This window comes from Salvelinus fontinalis, chromosome 4 (genome assembly GCF_029448725.1).
Source record: "Salvelinus fontinalis isolate EN_2023a chromosome 4, ASM2944872v1, whole genome shotgun sequence".
Classification (NCBI taxonomy): Eukaryota; Metazoa; Chordata; class Actinopteri; order Salmoniformes; family Salmonidae; genus Salvelinus; species Salvelinus fontinalis.
The window spans coordinates 16,105,104-16,118,932 of NC_074668.1; the positions used below are offsets into that span (position 1 = coordinate 16,105,104).

The following is a 13,829-nucleotide window of genomic DNA, read 5'->3' on the forward strand; positions in this document are numbered from 1 at the left end:
GATGAAGAGTGGGTCAAGGTGAAGCCAACCAGCGGCTGCTCTGTCAAACGTCATTGTTCTGATGAATTTGCCGTTTCTAAAAGGAGCAGCCAGCGCATGAATTATGCAGCACAACCTTTAAGTTTTTTTTGCATCCACCCTCCGGCATTTTTCTTCTGTATGTAGCTACAGAAATGCCCCAGAAAGTGCACGGTGTAATTACAGTATTCCAAAGAAATGTTGATGGTAGTGAAAATGATATGATAGTACTGAAAATGATATAATAATGGGTTTATGCAGACACTCTAGCTACCAAGGAGTCAACTCCTTAACAGACACATTTCTGTTGGAGATTAGATCAAAGGCAGGCCATTAGAGACTGGCCAGGGTGATTGTTCAAATCGAATATGCTTTGTCATGTGAGCTAATCCTTGAAATCAATCATGGTCAATGTATGGAGAAACCAGGTTATACAATCTAATAGCCTATTAGTCCAACAAGTCACAAGAAGAGTTTGGCATGCAGGAGTCAAGACTGGATGCTGAAGAGATTAACAAATAATAGAATACATCTGACTGCTAACTAGCATGCCTCATGGTAGGACGACGTCTAGGATGTGGCTTTGGTATGAAAGGGGGTTTCCAGACGCATATGAGAGAAGCGAAGAGGCAAAATTCTATTTAGCTGAATTTGACGAAATAGTCATACCTGAACAGCAAACCTGGTTTTTAAAAAACAGATAAAGCAACACCTCACGGCACAACGTCTCTCCCCTATTTGACCTAGATATTTTGTGTTTATGTATTAATAAAATTTTATTTGTCACGTACGCATGGTTAGCAGATGTTAATGTCAGTGTAGCAAAATGCTTGTGCTTCTAGTTCCGACAGTGCAGTAATATCTCACAAATTCACAACAACTACAGTTTAAGTCGGAAGTTTACATACACTTAGGTTGGAGTCATTAAAACTCGTTTTTCAACCACTCCACAAATTTCTTGTTTACAAACGATAGTTTTGGCAAGTCGTTTAGGACATCTACTTTGTGCATGACACAAGTCATTTTTCCAACAATTGTTTACAGACAGATTATTTCACTTATAATTTGCCGTATGACAATTCCAATGGGTCAGAAGTTTACATACACTAAGTTGCCTGTGTCTTTAAACAGCTTGGAAAATTCCAGAAAATGTCATGGCTTTAGAAACTTCTGATAGGCTAATTGACATAATTTGAGTCAATTGGAGGCATTCCTGTGGATGTATTTCAAGGTCTACCTTCAAACTCAGTGCCTCTTTGCTTGACATCATTGTAAAATCAAAAGAAATCAGCCAAGACCTCAGAAAAAATAGTTGTAGACCTCCACAATTCTGGTTCATCCTTGGGAGCAATTTCCAAACGCCTGAAGGTACCACGTTCATCTGTACAAACAATAGTACGCAAGTATAAACACCATGGGACCGCGCAGTCGTCATACCACTCAGGAAGGAGACGCGTTCTGTCTCCTAGAGATGCACTTTTCGCAACAAAGTACGGTCAAATCAATCCTGGAACAACAGCAAATGACCTTGTGAAGATGCTGTAGGAAACAGGTACAAAAGTATCTATATCCACAGAAAACAAGTCCTATATCGACATAACCTGAAAGGCCGCTCAGCAAGGAAGAAGCCACTGCTCCAAAACCGCCCAAAAAAGCCAGACTACGGTTTTCAACTGCACATGGGGACAAAGTTTGTACTTTTTGGAGAAATATCCTCTGGTCTGATGAAACAAAAATGGAACTATTTGGCCATAATGACCATCGTTATGTTTGGAGGAAAAAGGGGGATGCTTGCATTGCAAGCCGAAGAACAACAACCCAACCGTGAAGCACGGGGGTGGCAGCATCATGTTGTGTGGATGCTTTGCTGCAGGGGGGACTGGTGCACTTCACAAAATAGATCATGAGGGAGGAAAATGATGTGGATATATTCAAGTAACATCTCAAGACATCAGTCAGGAAGTTAAAGCTTGGTCGCAAATGGGTCTTCCAAATGGACAATGACCCCAAGCATACTTCCAAAGTTGTTGCAAAATGGCTTAAGGACGACAAAGTCAAGGTATTGGAGTGGCCATCACAAAGCCCTGACATCAATCCTATAGAAAATGTGTGGGCAGAACTGAAAAAGTGTGTGCGAGCAAGGAGGCCTACAAAACTGACTCAGTTACACCAGCTCTGTCTTGAGGAATGGGCCAAAATTCACCCAACTTATTGTGGGAAGCTTGTGGAAGTCTACCTGAAACGTTTGACCCAAGTTAAACAATTTAAAGGCAATGCTACCAAATACTAATTGAGTGTATGTAAACTTCTGACCCACTGGGAATGTGATCAAAGAAATAAAAGCTGAAATAAATAATTCTCTCTACTATTATTCAGACATTTCCGGTTCTCAAAATAAAGTGGTGATCCTAACTGACGTAAGACAGGGAATTTTTACTCGGATTAAATGTCAAAAATTCAAAAATTAAATAAATGAACTGAATTTAAATGTATTTGGCTAAGGTGTATGTAAACATCCAACTTCAACTGGACCTTATACACACAAATGTAAAGAAGATGGAATAAGAATATGTACATATAAATATATGGATGAGTGTTGGCCGTGCGGCATAGGCAAGATGCAATAGATGGTATGAAATACAGTATATACATATGAGATGAGTAATGTAGGATATGTAAACATTATTAAAGAGGCATTATTTAAAGTGACTAGTGATACCTTTATTAAAACTTCTTATGGCTGAGATCCCGTTAACAGGATTGATATCACAACAGCCAGTGAAAGTGCAGGGCGCCAACAGAAATCTCATAATTAAAATTCCTCAAACATACAAGTATTTTACACCATTTTAAAGATAAACTTGTTGTAAATCCAGCCACAGTGTCCGATTTCAAAAAGGCTTCACGACGAAAGCACACCAAACAATTATGTTAGGTCAGTACCAAGTCACAGAAAAACACATCCATTTTTCCCGAGATAAAATTAATCACTAACCTTTAATGATCTTCATCAGATGACACTCATAGGACTTCATTTTGCACAATACATGTATGTTTTGTTTGATAAAGTCCATATTTATATCCAAAAATCTTAGTTTACATTGGCGCGTTATGTTCAGTAATGTTTTGCCTCCAAAACATCCAGTGATTTTGCAGAGAGCCACATCAATTTACAGAAATACTCATAATAAACATTGATAAAATATACAAGTATTATACATGGAACTTTAGATAAACTTCTCCTTAATGCAACCGCTGTGTCAGTTTTACGGAAAAAGCACACCATGCTATAATCTGAGTACAGCGCTCAGAGCCCAAACAAGCCATAGGATGTTTTTAAATCTTCAATAATGTTTCAACCGGAGAATTCATTTGTCTTCAGAAATGCGATGGAACGCAGGTCGCTCTCATTCCTGTGACATCGGGGGCTGTTGGTGTCCTGGAGGGCAGGTAGTTTGCCCCCGGTGATCCGTTGTGCAGACTGCACTACCCTCTGGAGAGCCTTGCGGTTGAGGGCGGTGCAATTGCCGTACCAGGCGGTGGTACAGCCCAACAGGATGCTCTCGATTGTGCATCTGTAAAAGTTTGTGAGGGTTTTAAGTGACAAGCCACAGTTCTTCAGCCTCCTGAAGTGGGTGGACCATTTCAGTTTGTCCTTGATGTGTACGCCGAGGAACTTAAAAGTTTCCACCTTCTCCACTACTGTCCCGTTGATGTGGATAAGGGGGTGCTCCCTCTGCTGTTTCCTGAAGTCCACGATCATCTCCTTTGTTTTTTTGTCGTTAAGTGAGAGGTTGTTTTCCTGACACCACACTCCGAGTGCCCTCACCTCCTCCCTGTAGGCTGTCTCGTCATTGTTGGTAATCAGGCCCACTACTGTTGTCATCTCAAACTTGATGATTGAGTTGGAGGTGTGCATGGCCACGCAGTTATGGGTGTACAGTAGAGGGCTGAGCACGCACCCATGTGGAGCCTCAGTGTTGAGGATCAGCGAAGTGGAGATGTTGTTTCCTACCTTCACCACCTGGGGGCAGCCCGCTTAATGATGAGCTTGGAAGGTACTATGGTGTTGAATGCTGAGCTGTAGTCAGTGAACAGCATTCTTACATAGGTATTCCTCTTGTCTAGATGGGATAGAGCAGTGTGCAGTGTGATGGCGATTGCATCGTTTGTGGACCTGTTGGGGTGCTATGCAAACTGAAGTGGGGCTAGATATGTAGCTATGTGCGCCATTTTAAAATGAATCTAGTTCTGTTATTGTCTATGAATGTTCTGTATTATGTCATGTTTTGTGTGGACGCCAGGAAGAGAAGCTGCTTCTTTCGCAACAGCTAATGGGGATCCTAATAAAATACCAAACAGTCAGATCACTGTCATGCGTATGTGTTAATCCTCTAAATGGAGTCATGCTGAATGTAATCAGCTAAACTGGAACATATTGACTGACTCCTCTCATGCATAAGCCAACCTCCCTTAGACCGCTAGCTACCCCCCCAGCCCCCCCCCCCCCCCCCCCCCCCCCCCCGGTCTGGATTATTATGTTAAGTGGTTAACACATTTAGGTTAATCATGCATCTCTTTGAGCTGCTAGAGTTGCTGCTTTGTTTAATCCAGAGATGCAGTGACCGAGTTAGAGCGATCTATTGTTAAAAGTTAAGATAAATGTATGTTTAGAGTCAAACTAACCAGTAAGCTTGATCGTGATTCCGACTGACTGATAGCAAATCTATTTTTTCTCTGGAGGGGTACCACTGTACACTGAGTGTACAAAATATTAGGAACACCTGCTCTTTCCGTGACATTGACTGACCAGGTGAATCCAGGGGTGAAAGCTATGATACCTTATTGATGTCATCTGTTAAAACCACTTCAATCAGTGTAGATGGTGAGGACACAGGTTAACCTTTTCTCAATAGTGGGTGCTGTTTGCACTTTGTAATAATTTCGTTCCCAAATTAAACTGCCTCGTACTCAATTCTTGCTCGTACAATATGCATATTATTATTACTATTGGATAGAAAACACTCTCTAGTTTCTAAAACCGTTTGAATTATATCTGTGAGTAAAACAGAACTCGAGTTGGAGCAATTTTCCCATGAGGAAGTGAGAAATCTGAAATCTGCAGGCTGTTCTGAGGTCGGTTTATTAATTTGCATGTATTCTATTAGTTGAGATGCACTGCATACGCCTTCCCCTGGACGTCAGCGAATAGTGAGAATTGAAATGGAGTTGCTAGGCAGATCTGAGGCCTTATAAATGGGCTGGCAACGTGGTGTACTCTCTTTTTTCCCTTCGCCATGGCGCAAGACAGACCTCAGGATGTCGTTCTAGAAAGCTCCCGTTATAGCCCTTAGATATATCCGGCTCTGATTTTATTCGATATAGGTGTTAAAGACATCATAATGTTGTTATTTTAAACCGAGTTATATCAGTTTATATCAGTATATTGCGATTTTCGGGTATTTATTTGTGCTGCGTTCTACGGAGTTGGACACGTCTGGCCCACATGGCTAATGTTTACTGCTAAATCCAAAGTTGAAGGCGACAATCTACAACCGAGCAACGATTCTTTTGGAAAAAGGACAACTTGCCCAAGATTCTGATGGGAGTTCATCAAACAGGAAGAACTATTTATGATGTTAATTCGTTGTTCTGTTGAAAAATGTAAAACTCATATTCCGCCATTCATTTCGGTGCGGTCTCGCTTTAACGCACGCTGTATGTCGTAGTAACGTTAATTTAAAAAATCTAACACAGCGATTGCATTAAGAACTAATGTATCTTTCATTTGCTGTCCAACCTGTATTTTTTAGTCAAGTTTAGGATTAGTTACTGATTAGATTAGGTGCCTCTCCCAAGATTTCTCCCGACATATTGTTGGCAGCTTGGCTACTTTTCTCATTGTATAACCACGATTTGTGCCGCTAAATATGCACATTTTCGACAAACTCTATATGTATTGTGTAATATGATGTTATAGGATTGTCATCTGAAGAAGTTTGAGAAGGTTAGTGAAAAAATTAATATCTTTTGCTGGTTTATTCGATATCGCTATTGTTGGCCTGAATCAATGCTGTTGTGTGGTTGGCTATTGTAGTAAGCTAATATAATGCTATATTGTGTTTTCGCTGTAAAACACTTAAAAAATCTGAAATATTGGCTGGATTCACAAGATCTTTGTCTTTCATTTGCTGTACGCTGTGTATTTTTCATAAATGTTTTATGATGAGTATTTAGGTAATTCACGTTGGTCTCTGTAGTTATTCTAGTTGCTTTGGTGAGAGTTGTGATGGTGGCTGCAATGGTAAACTATGATTTATACCTGAAATATGCACATTTTTCTAACAAAACATATGCTATACAATAAATATGTTATCAGACTGTCATCTGATGAAGTTGTTTCTTGGTTAGTGGCTATTTATATCTTTATTTGGTCGAAATTGTGATAGCTACCTATGCAGGGAAAAAATGGTGGGAAAAAAAAGTTGTGTCTTGCTATCGTGGTTAGCTAATAGATTTACATATTGTGTCTTCCCTGTAAAACATTTTAAAAATCAGAAATGATGGCTGGATTCACAAGATGTGTATCTTTCATCTGGTGTCTTGGACTTGTGATTTAATGATATTTAGATGCTAGTATTTACTTGTGACGCTATGCTAGGCTATGCTAGTCAGCTTTTTTACTGATGGGGGTGCTCCCGGATCCGGGATTGTGTTCAAGTAGAAGTTAAAGAAGGATGTTTAAGCCTTGAGACATGGATTGTGTATGTGTGCCATTGAGGGTGAATGGGCAAGACAAAATATTTAAGTGTCTTTGAACGAGGTATGGTAGTAGGTGACAGGCCCTCTGGTTTGAGTGTGTCAAGAACTGTAATTCTGCTGGGTTTTTCATGCTCAACAGCTTCCCTGTGTATCAAGAATGGTTCACTACCCAAGGACATGCAGCCAACTTGACACAACAGTGGGAAGCATTGGCAGCAACAGTGGCCAGCATCCCTGTCGAACGCTTTTGATATCTTGTGGAGTCCACACCCCAACGAATTGAGGCTGTTCTGAAGGCAAAAGGGGGTGCAACTCAATAGTAGGAAGGTGTTTGTAATGTGTAGTAATATGGTGATATTGCCTCTGCTTCTGGAAGGTCACCTGCGTACTGTGAGCCGTGCAATGTCATTTTTGTGGGACTCGTGCTGGGGTTGTCGTCTGTTGGCCAACGATGATAATTCTGTCTCTCCTGGGACACAGACCTTTGTCCATGGAACATCAATTCAGATTGGCGTTGTCACCTTTGACTTGTCTATTCCTATCAGCATAGAGGCTAAGCAGGTCTATTGGGAGCCAACCCTATCCCCTTCCCCACTGCACTTCTCTCTTAGGTCTGGCCTTGTCACAAGCATCACACAAACACACGGGCCCCACGTCCACTCACATATTAACACGGTAACAGAACAAGAGGAGGAACATTTCTGAAACACAAGCTATTTTTCACATTGATCTTAAATGTGACATCACATTGTAACTGGGGTGATCATTTCCAGATGGTTTGTCTTCTCGTTGAAGCTTGGGCCATCACATGGTTCTTCCCATTTTCTTTCATTGATCCCTAATATTCTGAAACCATCTCTCCATATATTCTAGTGAGTCTGTGGACAAAATTCCAACTAAAAAAGTACACCATTTTTAAAGGGATAACTTAAGATAAAAGTACTGAAAAGCCTATTGAATGAAAACTTAATGAGAAAATCTGTTGGCCAGTAAGTGGAAGTGTTTTTAGCAGTTGAATTACATTTATTTTGCGTGCACAAGGGAACCATGCCTGCAAAGCCTGTTAACTTCTACTTGCACACAATCCCGGATCCGGGAGCACCCCCATCAGTAAAAAAGCTGACTAGCATAGCCTAGCATAGCGTCACAAGTAAATACTAGCATCTAAATATCATTAAATCACAAGTCCAAGACACCAGATGAAAGATACACATCTTGTGAATCCAGACATCATTTCTGATTTTTTTAATGTTTTACAGGGAAGACACAATATGTATTTATATTAGCTAACCACGATAGCAAAAGACACAACTTTTTTTTCCCACCATTTTTTTCCTGCATAGGTAGCTATCACAATTTCGACCAAATAAAGATATAAATAGTCACTAACCAAGAAACAACTTAATCAGATGACAGTCTGATAACATATTTATTGTATAGCATATGTTTTGTTAGAAAAATGTGCATATTTCAGGTATAAATCATAGTTTTACATTGCAGCCACCATCACAACTCTCACCAAAGCAACTAGAATAACTACAGAGACCAACGTGAATTACCTAAATACTCATCATAAAACATTTATGAAAAATACACAGCGTACAGCAAATGAAAGACAAAGATCTTGTGAATCCAGCCAATACTTCAGATTTTTTAAGTGTTTTACAGGGAAAACACAATATAGCTTTATATTAGCTTACTACAATAGCCAACCACACAACAGCATTGATTCAGGCCAACAATAGCGATAACGAATAAACCAGCAAAAGATATTAATTTTTTCACTAACCTTCTCAAACTTCTTCAGATGACAGTCCTATAACATCATATTACACAATACATATAGAGTTTATTCGAAAATGTGCATATTTAGTGGCACAAATCGTGGTTATACAATGAGAATAGTAGCCAAGCTGCCAACAAAATGTCGGGAGAAATCTTGGGAGAGGCACCTAATCTAATCAGTAACTAATCATAAACTTGACTAAAAAATACAGGTTGGACAGCAAATGAAAGATACATTAGTTCTTAATGCAACCGCTGTGTTAGATATTTAAAATTAACGTTACTACGACATACAGCGTGCGTTAAAGCGAGACCGCACCGAAATTAATGGCGGAATAGTAGGTCAACATTTTTCAACAGAACAACGAATTAACATCATAAATACTTCTTCCTTTTTGATGAGCTCCCATCAGAATCTTGGGCAAGTTGTCCTTTGTCCAGAGGAATCGTTGCTCGGTTGTAGATTGTCGCCTTCAACTTTGGATTTAGCAGTAAACATTAGCCATGTGGCGAAGACGTGTCCAACTCACTATAACGCAGCACTAAGAAATATCCGAAAATCACAATATACTGATATAAACTGATATAACTCGGTTTAAAATAACAACATTATGATGTCTTTAACACCTATATCGAATAAAATCAGAGCCGGATATATCTAGGGCCTATAACGGGAGCTTTCCAGAACGCAATCCTGAAGTCTGTCTTGCGTCATGGCGAATGTTGAAAAGAGTGGACTCCATGTTCCCAGACCATTTATATGGCCTCAGATCTGCCTAGCAACTCCATTCCAATTCTCACTATTTGCTGACATCTAGGGGAAGGCGTATGCAGTGCATCTTGACCAATAGAAGACATGCAAATTAATAAACTGACCCCAGAACAGCCTGCCTGATTTCAGATTTCTCACTTCCTCACTGGAAAATTGCTCCAACTTGAGTTCTGTTTTACTCACAGATATAATTCAAACGGTTTTAGAAACTAGAGAGTGTTTTCTATCCAATAGTAATAATAATATGCATATTGTACAAGCAAGAATTGAGTACGAGGCAGTTTAATTTGGGAACAACATTTTTACAAAGTGAAAACAGCACCCCCTATTAAGAAAAGGTTTTAACCACCTGCACAAGTTAAGTATGATTACCAACTTACTGAGAAGTGTGTAGGAAAGGCATGTGTAATAAAGGTGTAATATCCTAAGTCGGAATCAGGCCCTATGTACATTGGGTTGAACATAGGCAGTAGAGTTGCTTAATAAAGATGCAGAACAATGTCAATTGGCAGCATTGTAGGGTGCAGGCTGCCAGACAGTAACAAGACAAGACTTGTTCTTACATCTAGCTGCTTAATAATTCATCTATGGAGTGAAACTCATTTAACCACAACACAACACATTTTCACTGACTCAAATCAGTATTGTAAATTAACATCTCCCTAGGCGTTGGATACTTGCCATTCTGGGCTAGGAGTTCCAAGTTCCACTTATAACCATACCAAGATATTTGAGCCTGACCCCCCACCCCCCCCACCCCAAACGTCCTCTGGTACATGTATGGTTCAACATTAAAAACTTCAGTACACCCTTTAAAAAAACAGCGGCCTCTGTTTCTTTAACTTGCAAGAAAAGCACTTGGATCGCAGGATGTCTCCAGTCTCCATGTAAAGTCGACTTCCCTAAAACGAAACCATGCACCATGGGGATACTCAATTAGCATAGCCCTAATTACTTGATATTGAGCTGCTCCATAAATATTTGCCTCTGTGTGTAGAAGTGGCTGCCATATCATCCTTTGTCCTAATGAGGGCTTGGATTTGCCAAGACCTATATTATCACAATACTTAGGTGCCAATATAATATGTATTGCAATTCTGCTGCAGAGAAACAAGAGAGAGCCAAGAGAAAACAAGTTTTGGCTCAAAAATGTTGGCACAACATTTTAAAGATTTAAAAAGAAGACGGAGAACAAGCTATAGGATAAGAAATGCCAGAGTTTTGGCACAGGTACAACCGACAAACACTAGCTAATGTTTACTACTTAGCAAAAAATCATATATATACACTACCAATCAAAAGTTTGGTAGTGTATATATAAGGGTTTTTCTTCATTTTTACTGTTTTCTACATTGTAGAATAATAGTGGAGACATCAAAACTATGAAATAACACATATGGAATCATTCAGTAACTGGAAAAGTGTCAAACAGAGATTCTTCAAAGTAGCCACCCGTTCTTTGCCTTGATGACAGCTTTGCACAATCTTCAGAAACGTTGAGCACTGCCATGTCTGGTGTGCTCACAGCAAATGTGGCCCTGATGAAAGACAATAGTCTATAGATGGTTCGGAGGCTTAAAGATGAAAACACAATGGCGCAAAAACGTTCAGCTCGCTGTAGACTGACAAAATGTACTTTCATTTTCTTGTGGGGAGAGCACCCCTGTGCACTGATTGGCTTCCCAATTTAAGCCTTCATCAACAGCCGAATATTCTGAATGTTGAATTGGGAAAGTCAACCACCCCTTGCCACCAAGTCCTCCATGGTGCGGGCAGCAGGTGATTCTGGGACATCATCATGTAACCTAGTGACCACATTGAGCAATAAAAACCCAGCAATCAAATTCAAATGCTCCAAACAGGGAATTTAGGCCTAACTCTATGCGAGAGCTGATTGTACATATGGATAAAAAAAATAGGACTTGACTAAAAGAAAACACAAAGATTAGATTGTCTGTGTAGCAGCTAGTCTTTTTAAAGCTACAGTATGAATACTGTATTTAGCCTTCCGCTGACAACACTACCTTATGCACTTTGCTGAATATTCCTCCAATGAATAATCTTCCCATTATTGTCCATGAGAGATGTTTTATTGAATAATTTACCAGGCATAATATTGGTAATATAGAGGGATGAACGTGGACTTGGTTTGGTTATAAGTGGAACTTATAACCAAAGCCCAGAATGGCAAGTATCCAACGCCTAGGGAGATGTTAATTTACAATACTGATTTGAGTCAGTGAAAATGTGTTGTGTTGTGGTTAAATGAGTTTCACTCCATAGATTAATTATTAAGCAGCTAGATGTAAGAACAAGTCTTGTCTTGTAACTGTCTGGCAGCCTGCACCCTACAATGCTGCCAATTGACATTATTCTGCATCTTTATTAACTTGTTTGGGATAGGGGGCAGCAAAAATCCAAACAGGAAGTGGGAAATCTGAGGTTTGTAGTTTTTGAACTCACCCCTATCGAATACACAGTGGGATATGGGTTATGTTTCACTTCCTAAGGCTTCCACTAGATGTCAACCGTCTTTAGAACGTGGTTTCAGGCTCCTCATGTGAAGGGGGGCCGGATGGGAGCTGTTTTACTAAGGGGTCTGCCTACAGCCTCGTTCTCAGTCACGCGCTTTCACTTGAGATGTTGCTCTCGTTCCAGTGCAATTCTACAGACAATGGAATTCTCCGGTTGGAACAGTATTGAACTTTTATGATAAACACATCCTTTAGATTGATTCTATACTTAGTTTGACAAGTTTCTTCGACCTGCAATATAACTTTTTGAACGTTTCGTCCGAATTGGACCAGATTGCGCTTTTGGATTGTTTACCAAACGCCCTAACAAAAGACGCTATTTGACATAAATGGACATAAATGATGGACATTATCGAACAAAACAAGCATTTATTGTGGAACTGTGATTCCTGGGAGTGCATTCTGATGAAAATCATCAAAGGTAAGTGAATATTTATATATGAATAATATGAATAATGTTGACTACCCAACATGGCGTATATTTCTCTGGCTGGTTTGGGCTCTGAGCGCCGTTCTCAGATTATGATTTTTCCGTAAAGTTTTTTTGAAATCTGACACAGAGGTTGCATTAAGGAGAAGTGTATCTAAAGTTTTGTGTGTAATAGCTGTATTTTAAACAACATTTATTATGAGTATTTCTGTGAATTCATGTGGCTCTCTGCAATATCACTGCATGTTTTGGAACTACTGAATCTAACACGCCAATGTAAAATAAGATTTCTGGATATAAATATGAACTTTACCGAACAAAACATACATGTATTGTGTAACATGAAGTCCTATGAGTGTCATCTGATGAAGATCATCAAAGGTTAGGGATTGATTTTATCTCTTTGTGCTTTTTGTGACTCCTCTCTTTTGGCGGGAAAAATGGCTGGGTTTATCTGTGACTTGGTGGTGACCTAACATAATCGTTTGTGGAGCTTTCGCTATAAAGCATTTTTGAAATCAGACACTGTGGCTGGATTAACAAGCATTTTATCTTTAAAATGGTGCCTAATACTTGTGTGTTTGAGAAATTTGATTTCTGAGATTTCTGTTTTGTATTTGGCGCCCTGCAATTTTATTGGCTGTTGGCAGTCCTAGACAGGTTAAGCAACTCTACTGCCTATGTTCAACCCAATGCACATAGGGCCTGATTCCGACTTAGGATATTACACCTTTATTACACATGCCTTTCCTACTCACTTCTCAGTAAGTTGGTATTCAGACTTACCTTGTGCAGGTGCTTAATAGGCTTTGCAGGCATGGTTCCCTTGTGCACGCAAAATAAATGTAAATCAACTGCTGAAAACACTCCCACTTACTGGCCAACAGATTTTCTCATTAAGTTTTCATTCAATAGGCTTTTCAGTACATTTATCTTAAGTCATCCCTTTAAAAATTGTGTACCTTTTTTAGTTGGAATTTTGTCCACAGACTCAGTAGAATATATGGAGAGAATGGGTTCAGAATATTAGGGATCAATGAAAGAAATCCATCTAAATATATGCATATTCGTCTCTGTTTCAGCACCAATTGGTACATTTTAAAATACTCTGATCTTGTAGATTATTTAGGGTTAGGAAACTATTTGTGAATAAAAAAAAAAAATTAAATCAGGTTTGGAGAGCCTTTAAAAACATTCAGTTCTTCAACCCATGGTAATATTGGAAGATTAGTGTACATAGAATTATAATAGGGAGAATAGTGTACAATACTAGGCTATACCCTTGTCTGTTACCTGCACTAGCCATGGAACTGTGTGACGACACAGCCAAGTATTGTGCCATGCGTCGGGTTCAAACTGTTGCAGCTTGGTCTGAGCTCCGCTAAATAACAATTTAATTAGCCCACATGTCTTTAAAAAAAGATAAATACTACCGTTCAAAAGTTTGGGGTCACTTAGAAATGTCCTTGTTTTTGAAAGAAAAGCAAAAATGTTGGTCCATTAAAAAACATCAAATTGATCAGAAATA

General features: G+C 39.4%; 1 protein-coding gene across 1 annotated transcript in view; it reads left to right on the forward strand.

Annotated features, from left to right (window-relative positions):
- Positions 1-13,829, forward strand: part of med27 (mediator complex subunit 27) — a 100,887-nt gene that overhangs the window by 45,290 nt on the left and 41,768 nt on the right. The gene's annotated exons all lie outside the window — the stretch shown is intronic.